The sequence below is a fragment of the Mandrillus leucophaeus genome, unplaced genomic scaffold (assembly GCF_000951045.1).
Source record: "Mandrillus leucophaeus isolate KB7577 unplaced genomic scaffold, Mleu.le_1.0 Scaffold127, whole genome shotgun sequence".
Taxonomy (NCBI): domain Eukaryota; kingdom Metazoa; phylum Chordata; class Mammalia; order Primates; family Cercopithecidae; genus Mandrillus; species Mandrillus leucophaeus.
Genome location: NW_012101098.1, coordinates 496,639 through 509,299, shown reverse-complemented (window position 1 = coordinate 509,299; position 12,661 = coordinate 496,639).

The following is a 12,661-nucleotide window of genomic DNA, read 5'->3' as shown; positions in this document are numbered from 1 at the left end:
AGGAAGGAAGGAAGGAAGGAAGGAAGGAAGGAAGGAAGGAGGGAGGGAAGAGATATAACCCAGAATATGGATAAAACCATGCAAGATGCATTCTGCAAAGGGTGCATTAAGAAACACCTCTCAGGTGGCTGGGCATGATGGTTCATGCCTGTGATCGCAACACATTCGGAGGCCCAGGCAGGTGGATCGCTTGAAGTCAGGAGTTCAAGACCAGCCTGGGCAACATGGTGAAACCCTGTCTCTACTTAAAATGCAAAAATTAGCTGGGTGTGGTGGTGGGAACCTGTAATCCTAGCTACTCAGGAGGCTGAGGCAGGAGACTCACTCAAACCTGGGAGGCAGAGCTTGCAGTAAGCCGAAATCACACCACTGTACTCTAGCCTGGGTGACAGAGCCAGACCCTGTCTCAAAAAACAAACAAACAAAAGAAACAACTTTCCTCCATCAGTATGCATTTATCATGTCTTGAATGTTTTAACCAAGTCTTGATTTTTTAAGCAAAATGCTTCAGGTTACTTTAAAAAATCTCTTTTATATATTCTATTCTCTTTCATCTTTTCCTCTTTATTTATTCATGCCAGAGTTAGCAGTGCCTTTTTTTCCATTTAAAAAAAAATTTTGTACAAGGCCAGTAGTTAAGACTAATAGGAACCTCTTCAAGCACTGCTGAGTAATTGTATCATTTGTGATGGCTAATTTTGTGTATTACCTTGATGGGTTCATAGGATGGCCTGATATCTGATGAAACATGTCTGAGTATGTCTCACAGGGAGTTTCAGGAAGAGTTTCAAGCATTGAAGAAATGGTTTCAAGAAGAGCGTTCGGGTTCAGATAAAGCAGACTGCCCTACCCAAGGTTAGTGGGCATCATGCAATCCACTGGGGGCCTGAATAAAACAAAAACCACAGAGGAATATTAGGTTTGCTCCCCCTCTGCCTGGGGGCTTGAGCCGGGACACAGGTCTTCTCCTGGCCTTCGTGCTCCTGGTTCACAGATCATCAGACTCAGACTGGAATCTACACGATTGTCTCTGACTCTGAGGCTTCAAACTGTGCTTCTGGTGTTCCTGAGTCTCCAGCTGGCAGACAGCAGCAGATCATGGGATTTCTCACCCTCCGTAATCACATGAGACAGTGCTTTATGAAAAATCTTTTTATTTATCCTATTGGTTCTGTTTCTCTGGAGAACTCTGTTGCATACATTATTTTAGCAGGCTAAGTCTTAGGAGTAAGACCTATGTTATCTGTTAGCTTCATGGAGGATGTCTTTACGGCAAACAGCATGGTGAGATGCAGTGGCTTAAAGACAAGTCACACAACTCATGAGTAAGGCATCTACAGCACATACTGTTTGGCTACAGAAGGAGGTGTGTTCTTATATAATGCTTACATGTAAACTTAAAAAAATTAAATCTACTGGGATGTAAACCTTTTACTGTCTTGTATGATTAAAATAGACCATTTTCCACTGACACCACCTGCACTATCATGGCATGTCCATGCACACTTCTCTATAATGGCAGACATCGACTATTAAACAACTGATGAGGTTTCTATCACTGTATAACAAACTACTCCAGAACTGCATAGCACAGAACAGTAACCATTTTATTATGCTAACCATTGCCAGGCTTTTATAATTCAGTCAAGGTACAGGAATCGCTTGTCTGTTCCATGGAGTCTGGAGGCTTCAGGTGGTAAGTTTCAAAGAGCTTTGCATAATTCAGATGGCTGGGAGAAAGAATTTTGGGGAGGCTTTTTTATTTACATGTCATGTGCCTGGACTGAAATACATTGAACACTAGGCTCAAGTGGACTGTCAATGGAAGTATCTACATGTAGATAGCCTTCACATGTAGCTTGGGCTTCCTCACAAAATGGCAGCTTCAAATCACCCTAACGCCACTGTTGCCAAGAATCTTTTCTTTGTGTACTTTAAGTTACCTGAAAAGCTTTGGTGAAGTTTTTGAGTGAAGTGTTTTGGTGGCTTGCATTTAAAAAAATATTTTGACAAATTTTAGGGGGATTGTTTCCCTATTACTGAGTGTTGTTGTTTTTACATAAGGTATATATTTTAATAGGTTTTATGTAAAATTGAGATTGTTTTGCCAATGTTTCAATTATGTATGTCCCCAAATTACTTATTTTACCACTGTTGAAAGGCAGTTGAAGTGAGCATACTCTTAAAGGTTGAAAGTTTCTATTTAAAACACCTTACAATATGAGTTCGTTTTATATGGGTTCTATTGTTGCTGATAAGAAACTGGCTGTCAGTCTTATTGCCATTCCTTTATGATTAGTTATTTTTTCTCTTCAGTAGCTGATTTTACGTATCTTTATTTTAGCTCTTCTTATTTATTCTGTTGACTTTTGAATATTTGAGTCTGATTGTTTGGGGTACAGTTTTGCACAGAGAACTCATGTTTCCCTTTAACTCTTCTTATGTTACTACTCTGTCTTTGCAAACTCACCCACAACATCTTTATTAATATGTCTCTAATCTGCTTGAGAGTTTGCCTATTTATTTTCTGTCCTCTATTTTTTTTTGTGAATTCCTTTAAAATGCATTTTCTCTTTTATAAACCACTTCATTTCAATTTATTAATTCTTCCTTTGACTTTTCAAAACTATATTTAATTCTGATTAACAAGGTATATAATTTTTTAAAATAAAATCTGTGGTTTTTTTTTATAAGAGATGTAATTTATTTCTAGATTTATCATCTCTTATTTAACTTTGTTTTTTCTTGATAAATCTTTTTTCTTTTTTTCAAAACAAATTATTTTAGTGATTAGTCATTGTAATTATAGTGGTTATTACCATTCTCTATTACAAAATAAGGCTACTTTATTATGCCAATGAAGATATTTTAAGAACTAGGCTCAATATTCTAGCCAGAGTTCTTCCTCTATTCTGTACCTCAAATGCTGACAATTCTGCTTCTGCAGCTCCTCAAATATAAAACATAATTGCATGTTGTGTATATGAGTTTTTAATATTGGTGTTTTAGGTCTTGTCTCATGCTATTGTTTTGATTAGAATCTCTTTCCCACAGTTTGGGCCTATTAAAATTTTCATTAGCCTTTAACTTTGAAACAAAATGCCTTATCCCTAAAAACGTGTAACCACATCTTCTAAGGTTTAATGAATCACTACTTTCCCGTTACCATCTCTGGCATAGAAGAACAATTTTTGCAATTAATTTTAACTAATCACTTGTATATGCTGCCTTCACTATAAGTAAACTCATGCAGGACAGAAACTACGTAGGCTTCTTCTCCACATATCTCATAACACAGCACTCTGAACATAGTTACTCAAATATTAGCTGAATTAAATTGTAAACAATATAAATTCTTTTCAAAAACGCTTCTGTGTAAGTTTAATCTCAGATGATTTCAACATTTTGGGCTGGATTAGAAAATAAAACAAAAAGAAGACCATTAGTTTGGAGGCAAATCTGAATATTTCCTTGCATGAATGCATAATTAAAATACATGATTTAATTATATATTTTGAAATATTTATGTGTCAGAGATGGAGCTAGTCTTTCCTCAAACATTACATCCAAAAAATGTGGGGAAGAGACATTATAACTGAAATACTTATTTCATGAAACAGAATAAATTCATTTTAAGAAACAAACTAACAAAAAACCACAATTATATTGAGGGTTTTTTTTTTTTTTTGACACTTTACTCCATTTTTGCATTATCTGACCTGACTGCCAGCAATGTGGGTTTAAAACAAGGGCAGTTTTATTTAGAGATAAATATATGGCAGAAGAAGAAATGTGCCCTCTGAGAAGGGAAAAGGAGGCCGTGAAGTGGATAATATTCAAGTTCAACCAAAGACAATTTCTAAAATGTAAAAAAAGTACCATAAGGGACTGAAATAAGGGGCTAACTAAAAGGTAGACCCCGTTGTGGGCACCGTGCACATATCCCACTTACTCTACACATCACGTATGAGAGGGAAGGATCATCCACCTCCACTTACTGATGCACAAATGGAGACAAAGGTGCCCAGAAATCACCCTGTCACACAGCTAGCAAAGGGAAGATCTTGTGAGAAAATCCAGACTTTTCCCATATACTGCACACCTTGAAGTCATTCCAAGTTACTATCCAATACTTGTGCATTGCATTACTCAAGAATGATGATATGGTGTATTAGTCCATTCTCACGCTGCTAATACACATACCTGAGACTGGGTAATTTGTGAAGGAAAGAGGTTTAATTGACTCACAGCTCCCCATGGCTGGAAAGGTCTCAGAAAACTTACAATCATGGCAGAAGGAGAAGCAAACATGTCCTTCTTCACATGGTGGCAAGAAGGAGAAATGCTGAGCAAAAGGGGGAAAAGCCCATTATAAAACCATCAGATCTCATGAGAACTCACTCACTATCACAAGAACAGCAGCATAGGGGTAACACCCTGATTAATTTACCTCCCACGGAGTCCCTCCCATGACACTTGGGGGTTATGAGAACTACAACTAAAGATGAGATTTGGGTGGGGACACAGCCAAACCATATCACAGGGTATAACAAGATATGATAGAAATTTGTTTCTGGACATCTATTGCTCATGTCTTCTTTCCTCATCCCTCTCTCCCTTCCCTGCTGCTTCCTCCTTCCTTTTTCCTTTTTTTTTAATCCCTTCCCCTTTCCTCCCCCACCTCTTCCTTTCTTCCTCTCTCCCTCCCTCTCTCCCTTGTTCTTCCCTCCCTCCCTCCCTTCCTTCCTCCTTCCTTCCTTCCCTCCTTCCTTTTCTCCTTCCCTTCTCCTTTCTTTCCTTCCTTCCCTTCTTCCTTCTCTCCCTTCCCTCCTCCCATCTTTCTCTCCTTCCATCCTTCCTTTCTGCTTCCAACTTACATAGTCATCTTTGAGTCAGGGGTCCCAGTTCCTGATTACTAAAAGAAGAAGAATCCTAATATCACTGAAGGTACTGATCTAATGGGTCTGTTATCACTATTAAGTATCTGAGAAATCACCAGGTATCTAGTGATGGAGCATTTGTGGTTATTTTTATAATGATTATCATTCAAGCAATTGTCTCTTCTCACCTATATTTTTATCTTACAGAGAGCTTGCTTTGTCAAGGACCTCTGTGACACTCCACTTTTTAAATTAGTAGAAAATGTTTCCTTTCAAAATAAAATATTATCTAAAACATTTCTTAACAAAATAACTGTGTGTTATTTGGGGGAAGAAACAAAATGATACTTCCGACATGCAGTTCTTCATATTACTTAGTTTTCTTGTTGTTGTTTTTCTTTTTGAGATGGAGTTTCGCTCTTGTTGCCTAGGCTGGAGTGCAATGGCATGATCTTGGCTCACTGCAACCTCCACCTCCTGGGGTCAAGCAATCCTTCTCCTTCAGCCTCCCGAGTAGCTAGGATTACAGGTGCTCGCCACCACACCTGGCTAATTTTTTGTATTTTTAGTAGATACAGGGTTTCACCATCTTGACAAGGCTGGTCTTGAACTCCTGACCTCAGGTGATCCCCCAACCTCGCCCTCCCAAAGTGCTGGGATTACAGGCATGAGCCACTGCACCCGGCTCATATTGCTTGGTTTGATTGTAGTTTTACTCATATGTATCTTGAACACATATTGATCAAATAAAATTGCTCAACAGCACTATATCAATATATTTAATAATTCATTTATGTTTACTAATGTGGTTTTAAATATCATCCACAGGATATTAATATACCTTACAGATTTTAAAAGACAAAATCTTATCAACATATCTCTATAATTTGCAATATATTGGCTATGCCAAGATTGAATCAAAACTCACATCCCAGATTATGATTTACTGGGAAGTAAAATGAAGCAATCAATCAGATTTCAAGTAGTAACTGAAGGAACATCTAGCCATGTTAGAGTGTCTAGTGGTATCAGGTCATCAATATTTTGGACTAAATAAGATGCACTGATGTAGTTGGTTGTTCAGTTTTCTTCAAATAATGCAAGAAGCACATATAGGACATCATCAATATTGTATTGAAAAACTGATGTGACGTGCATTTCATTTTGTATCTTCTTTGTGTGTGTGCAGTTTTTTCTCTCCATTTAATTCACAATGAACATTATTACTCTTTGGCCCAGAAAAGATTCTGGTTTTAATAGTGATGTCTTTATTTATTCATTTACTCATCCATTCCGTAAATATCTGTTGTATAAACCTCTGTATGGTATGCATTTCATTGTGCTTTTGGTCTTGGGGAATCACCAGTGACAATACTATCCTGATGTGCTGGAGCTTAAACACATCATATATATCTACATTTTCATATTTATTTGGCTCTTTACCTGTGAACAGTCTAATTGTCACTAGTTTATTTGCCTACTTCAAGAAACAAAGGTCTCAAAACAATTACACAACATGAAGTAGACTGGAGACTTAGGATTATCCAGTTACCTTGATCAATTTCAATTCATTTGAAAGAAAAACTGAAGTAGTAATTCAAAATTTCAAGAATGCTCTTTGAATCTTGCTCCGGAGTGTGGTAGCACGATCCTGGCTCATTGCAACCTCCACCTCCTGGGTTCAAGTGATTGTCATGCCTCAGCCTCCCGAATAGCTGGGATTAGCACACCATCACACCAGGCTAAGTTTTTGTATTTTTAGTAGAGATGGGGTTTCACCATGTTGGCCAGGCTTGTCTTGATCTCCTGACCTCAAGTGATCCGCCTGCCTGGGCTTCCCAAAGTGCTGAGATTACAGGCCTGAGCCACCACACCCGGCCTTAAATTACTTTCCATGGCCATTTGTATTGCTGAAAGTAATCATACAACCACTGACTATGTTTTTTTCTTTGTGCTTGTCGTATATTATCTGCTATTCTTTTGTGAGCGTAATTCAGTCTCTGAAAAACAAAGAAAGCAAGTTAAAAATAAATCAGCTTTAACTGGTATGAAAGGTTAAAGATGGAATTAGAAAATACCCAGGCAAGCAAAGAAGAAATGGTTAGTTTTTGAGACAATCTGGCTTTCTGAAGTCTTTAGACAATAATAATATTGATGACTTCTGAAAGAACCAAATACTCTAGAGTGCTTGGGAAGACAAAATAAAAGTAAATACCTATGACGAACTTCAGATAGGGCCTCTCCTATATATAAATGTGCTTTAGGGTAAAGGTTTTTAAATATTTTTTAAATTTCTTTTATTCTTTGTGAGAAATCCATAAATTACAAGGGCTGCAAATTGCTTTTGAATACATCAGGCAGGAATAGTTATGGCAAAGATGATTAGCTATTTTTTGGTTTTTGTTCTTTAATCTATAACGTTTTAGGACAAAAATCATTTAAGTGTATGTTTGGGGCTTTTAAGGTCTTCTTATGTTTCGTGTCTATAGTTGAGGGATAGTCAACGATTCCATTAAATACCCATCGGAAAGTCATTATCTGCCTAATAAAAACCTTTATTGAGGAGGCCATTTTAAAAAACAATCTAAAACTGATAAATACGGTGCAGTTAAGGGAGATTTATAATATTTCACAAACTTTATATTTAAGCCTCTATCTGAGGGTACAGATATAATCAGATACTTTTGCATTCTTCGAAGAATATAAATTGTTTTCATTGTTGGTCGTTCTCTGGGACTTTGTTAGTCTCTGTTCACGGATCAGAGATAAGGGCTGGGTTATGAAGCTGATATGAGAGAAATGTACAGGACTGATAAAAATCAGAGTGCCTTCCCGATACTAATGGCACTCTCAAACAGCTCACTGATACAAATAACTTAGCAGGCTCTTGGGAATTAAACAACTTCACTTTCTTACAGGGAAGTAATTATCCTGTCTGACATTCCTGTTGAGATAGGGCCAAGCTTCCGCATATTATGCAGCTGGCTCTTCTAGGCTCCTAGGAGCCTCCCTTCAATACGTCCTCCAAAAACCTTACAGCCTTCTACAATTCTGTTTCAGAACTCTGCAATTATGTGCTGCTCATATCAAGAAAATGAAAATCTGTCATGCATTTTTTCAGCTCTAGCATTTGCAGATAAACACAGGTTTGAGAAGACAATTAATGGATGTAGATTATTTCTAAATTGTTTGTGCTCACCTGTCATGTGTTCACATGTGGTTAAGAGTAAGATGTTCTATCAAGAGAACATTTTTTCCATGTGGCCCATTCTGACTTAGAGTGTCCTTGACTAATTAACTCAGAGTATTTTGGAAAATGTTGGCAAGGCTTTCCTAAAGGGCTATTTAGTGAGTTTTCTTAGCATTTGCCCTAGTTTCCATAAATCCCATGAAAACATTTACTTTTGTTCTATATTTACTTTCCTGACCCAGCCAATATTATCCTTCCTCTGCTTAAAATTGATGTGCTACTCTCTGGAGAATTTTGTAGCAACATGAGGACAGATACACATTCAGATACAGTCAACTGTTCAACAACACAGGTTTGAACTGCACAAGTGCACTTATACATGGATTTTCTTCCACCTCTGCCTCCTCTGAGACAGCAAGACCAACCCCTTCCTCTCTCACCTCCTCCTCCTCAGCCTACTCAACATGAAGATGGCAGAGATGAAGACATTTATGATGACCCACTTCCACTTAAGAATAGTAAATACATTTTGTCTTCATTATGATTTTCTTATTAATATTTCCTTTTCTCTAGCTTACTTTATTGGAAGAATACAGTATATAATAGATAGAACATACAAAATATGTGTTAATCAGTTGTTTATGTTACGGGTAAGGCTTCAGGTCAACTGTAGGCTATTAGTAGTTAAGTTTGGGGCAAGTCAAAAGTTGTACACAGATTTTTGACTGTGTCGAGGTTGGTGCCACTAATCCTTGCATTGTTCCAGGGTCAACTGTATACATAAACACACATTAGACTACACGTATACACACACAGAGTTCAAGACTAACCTCCCAATATAAACTTTACAAACATTGACCCATGTCTGTCCATTAATAGTCTCAATCTTCTATTCTTCCATCAATCCCATCTTCATAAAGATGTGTACACATCACGTACCAAAGATCCACCCATTGTTTACTCAGCATCACTAAAGCAAGCCTCCTTCCTTCTCAGGCTCTTTGACATCCATGTGTCAACATGGGGCTGAGGGAGGAAGATAAATGCAACTGGGATTTCTGAGTTCCTGCAGTTAATCTTGTAGTTAATCCCATCAGTGTAGAGGAGAGAAAATTAGAATAAGGCAGGTTAAGCAATGTTTCCAAAGTATCAGTGCACGTCTTGCGAATAAAAGGGTACGAGCATCAAAGACTGTATTAGTCTGTTCTTACCCTGCTAATAAAGACATACCCAAGTCTGGGTAATTTATAAAGGAAAGAGGTTTAATTAACTCATAGTTCCACATGGCTGGGGAGGCCTCACAATGATGGCAGAAGGTGAATGAAGAGCAAAGTCATGTCTTACATGGTGGCAGGCAAGAAAGCTTGTGCAAGGGAACTCCCATTTATAAAACCATCAGATCTCATGCTACTTATTCACTACCATGAGAACAGTATGAAGGAAACTTCCCCTATGATTCAATTATCTCCACCTGGCCCTGCCCTTGACATGTGGGGATTATTACAACTCAAGGTGAGATTTGGATGGGGATGCAGCAAAACCATATCAAAGTCAAACTGACATGGCCTCCCATTTTTTTTCTCTCTCTCTCTGTCTGTGTATGCAAGACATACCTAGTGTCTAATGTGTGCTAGGTCCTTACTGAGATCCAAGGATGAAGATATGATTAAAATAAAAGCGGTCTCTGCCCTAATTATATGCAGGAAGAAAGAAAGCCAAGATGAGATTAAAAGGAGGCCTATGTTCTGTGACAGGGGAAACCCTGGCTTTGAAATCTGTTACCTACTCTTGTCCTGCCTTAGTGGATAGCAGGGAAAATGATAATATATGCTAGCCTTTGCCATCATATAGTGAGGCTAACATTGGATAATGTATGTCCTGTATGCTATTTGATATATAACTGTTAACTCAATAAAGGTAATTTCTCTTCTTCTCTTTTCTAGTGAGTTAACTAAATCAGTAAACCGTTTAATTTAATCCAAGCCCAGTGCTCTGGTATGGCAGAAATATTACACTGGAAGGAAAACAGAATTTGTTCAAAAAAGGTATTAGCAGTGTCTTGAGGACAGTTGTTTTCATAAGTTGTTGTTGTTCTTGTTTCGTTTTTTCTTTTTTTTTGTTACTACTGTTCCATTGATGGAATTTTATATTATACTGGCAACATTTTCATTATAAAAGCTATAAATTCCTGAAGAGAAAATTCCAGAATGCCCAAAGTGTAGGTGTTGGTTTGTTTCTAGATGATCAATCATATCTTATTGAGACCCAGTTTCCATGCTTGCTTATGTAACCCATGGATGATCCGTTCACCCAGCATCTTAAAACAGACTAGGGATACCCTAGAAGGGTTCAATACTGTGACACAACACAAAATAACATGCTAGAAATAATTGAAGAAAGATTTCCAGTTTCAGTGATGACACACCCCAAATTGAAAGATTAAAAAAATAAAATAAACAAAAACAGAATAACCAAGAACTGTGGGATAATTACAAAAATTGTGACTTATTTATTTATAATTGAAATATCAGAAGGAGAAGAGAATCGAATAGAAAAAATATTTGAGGTAAGAATAGCTGAGAATTTTCTAGAATTAATGACTGACATTGATCATTGTCTAGAAACCTCAGAGAACACCAAGCAAGATGAATACCAACAGTTACACCTAAGAATTTTGCTTTCAAACTGCAGAAAACCAGAAACAAAGAAAATCTTGGAAAAAGCTGGGAAGGGGGTTGATGAGCACCTTCCCTATACATAAATGAGGACAAGAATTAAGAGTGGACTTCTCATCATTATACAAAAAAAGATACTTGCACACACATGTTTATAGCAGCACAATTTGCAATTGCAAAACTATGGAACTGGCCCAAATGCCCATCAATCAATGAGTGGATGAAGAAATTGTGAGATACCACACACACACACACGCACACACACACACACACACACACCATGGAATACTATTCAGTCATAAAAAGGAATGAAATAATGGCATTCACAGCAACCTAGATAGAATTGGAGACCATCATTCTAAGTGAAGTAACTCAGGAATGGAAAACTAAACATCGTATGTTCTTACTCATAAGTGGGAGCTAAGCTATGAGGACAGAAAGGCATAAGAATGATGCAATGGACTTTGGGGACTTGGGGAAAAGGGTGGGAGAGGGATAAAAGACTACACATTGAGGAATAAAAGACTACACATTGGGTACAGTGTATATTGCTCAGGTGGTGGGTGCATCAAAATCTCACAAATCACCACCAAAGAACTTACTCATATAATCAAACACCACCTGTTCCCCAAAAGCCTATGGAAATAAAAACATAAATAAATTTTAAAAAGAATTGGCCAGGCACGGTAGCTTATGCCTGTAATCTCAGCATTTTGGGAGGCCAAGGAGGGCAGATCACTTTAGGTAAAGAGTTCGAGACCAGCATAGTCAACATAGTGAAACCTCATTTCTATTAAAAATACAAACATTAGTTGGGGGAAGTGGCAGGCGCCTGTAATCCCAACTACTCGGGAGGCTGAGGCAGGAGAATCACTTGAACCTGGGAGGCAGAAGTTGCAGTGAGCCGAGTATTAAAAAAACAAACAAAACAGTGGACTTCTCATCAAAAACCATGCAAGCAAGAAGAGAATGGAGTAAAATATTTAAAGTGTTGAAAGAAAACAACCAAACAACCATCAACCTAGAATTCTGTATCTAGTAACATTATCCTCAAAAAGTGAAGAAGAAATAGACTTTCTCATAAAAGTAAAAACTCAAATAATTTTTCTTCACAGACAGGCCCACCAGAAATGTTTGAAAAGGTTCTTCAGGTTGAAGAAAAATGCTATAGGTCAGAAACTTGGATCTAGTAAGGAAAAAGGGAACTTCAGAGAAGGAATAAAAAATGTAGAATAAAGTATTTTTACTTTTCTATACTTAATTGATATAATAGATAATTATTTCTTCATAGTAATTATCATAATATATTGAGTGATTGTAGCATACAGATCAATCAAATGAACTAAGGCAATGTTATAGTGAACAAGATAGAGAAATTGGGAACACTGTATTATAAATTACTCAAACTATACAGGAAGTGATTCAGTGATATTTGAGGTGGGATGTAAATTAATTTAAAAGGTATATTAAAAATCCTAGGTAAAAGAATACATTTGTTAAAAGAAGTGGAATTAATGTGTGAAGAATAAAGAGAAATTGAAGTCATACAAAATGCTTAATTAAAACCAAAGACTGAAAAAGGAGGGGAAAAGAAATAAAATAATTATATTCCACAACCAGTCGGCATTTAATTTGTAGTATGCAAAATAGGTTCAACATTTTAAAATTAATTAATGTAATATACCATATGAGTGGTCCAAGGAAGGAAAAAGAAATCATCTGAACTTATAATTAGATGCAGATAAAGCTTTTGACAAAAATTCAATACTCATTTATTATAAAAATTCTTAGCTAACTAGAATCAGGAGATGATTCCATAACTTGATTTTAAAATATCCAAGAAAAACACAGCTATTCTTAACATCCAGTGAGAAGCTAGATTCTCTCCCTCTCATAATGTTACCAAAATCATGAAG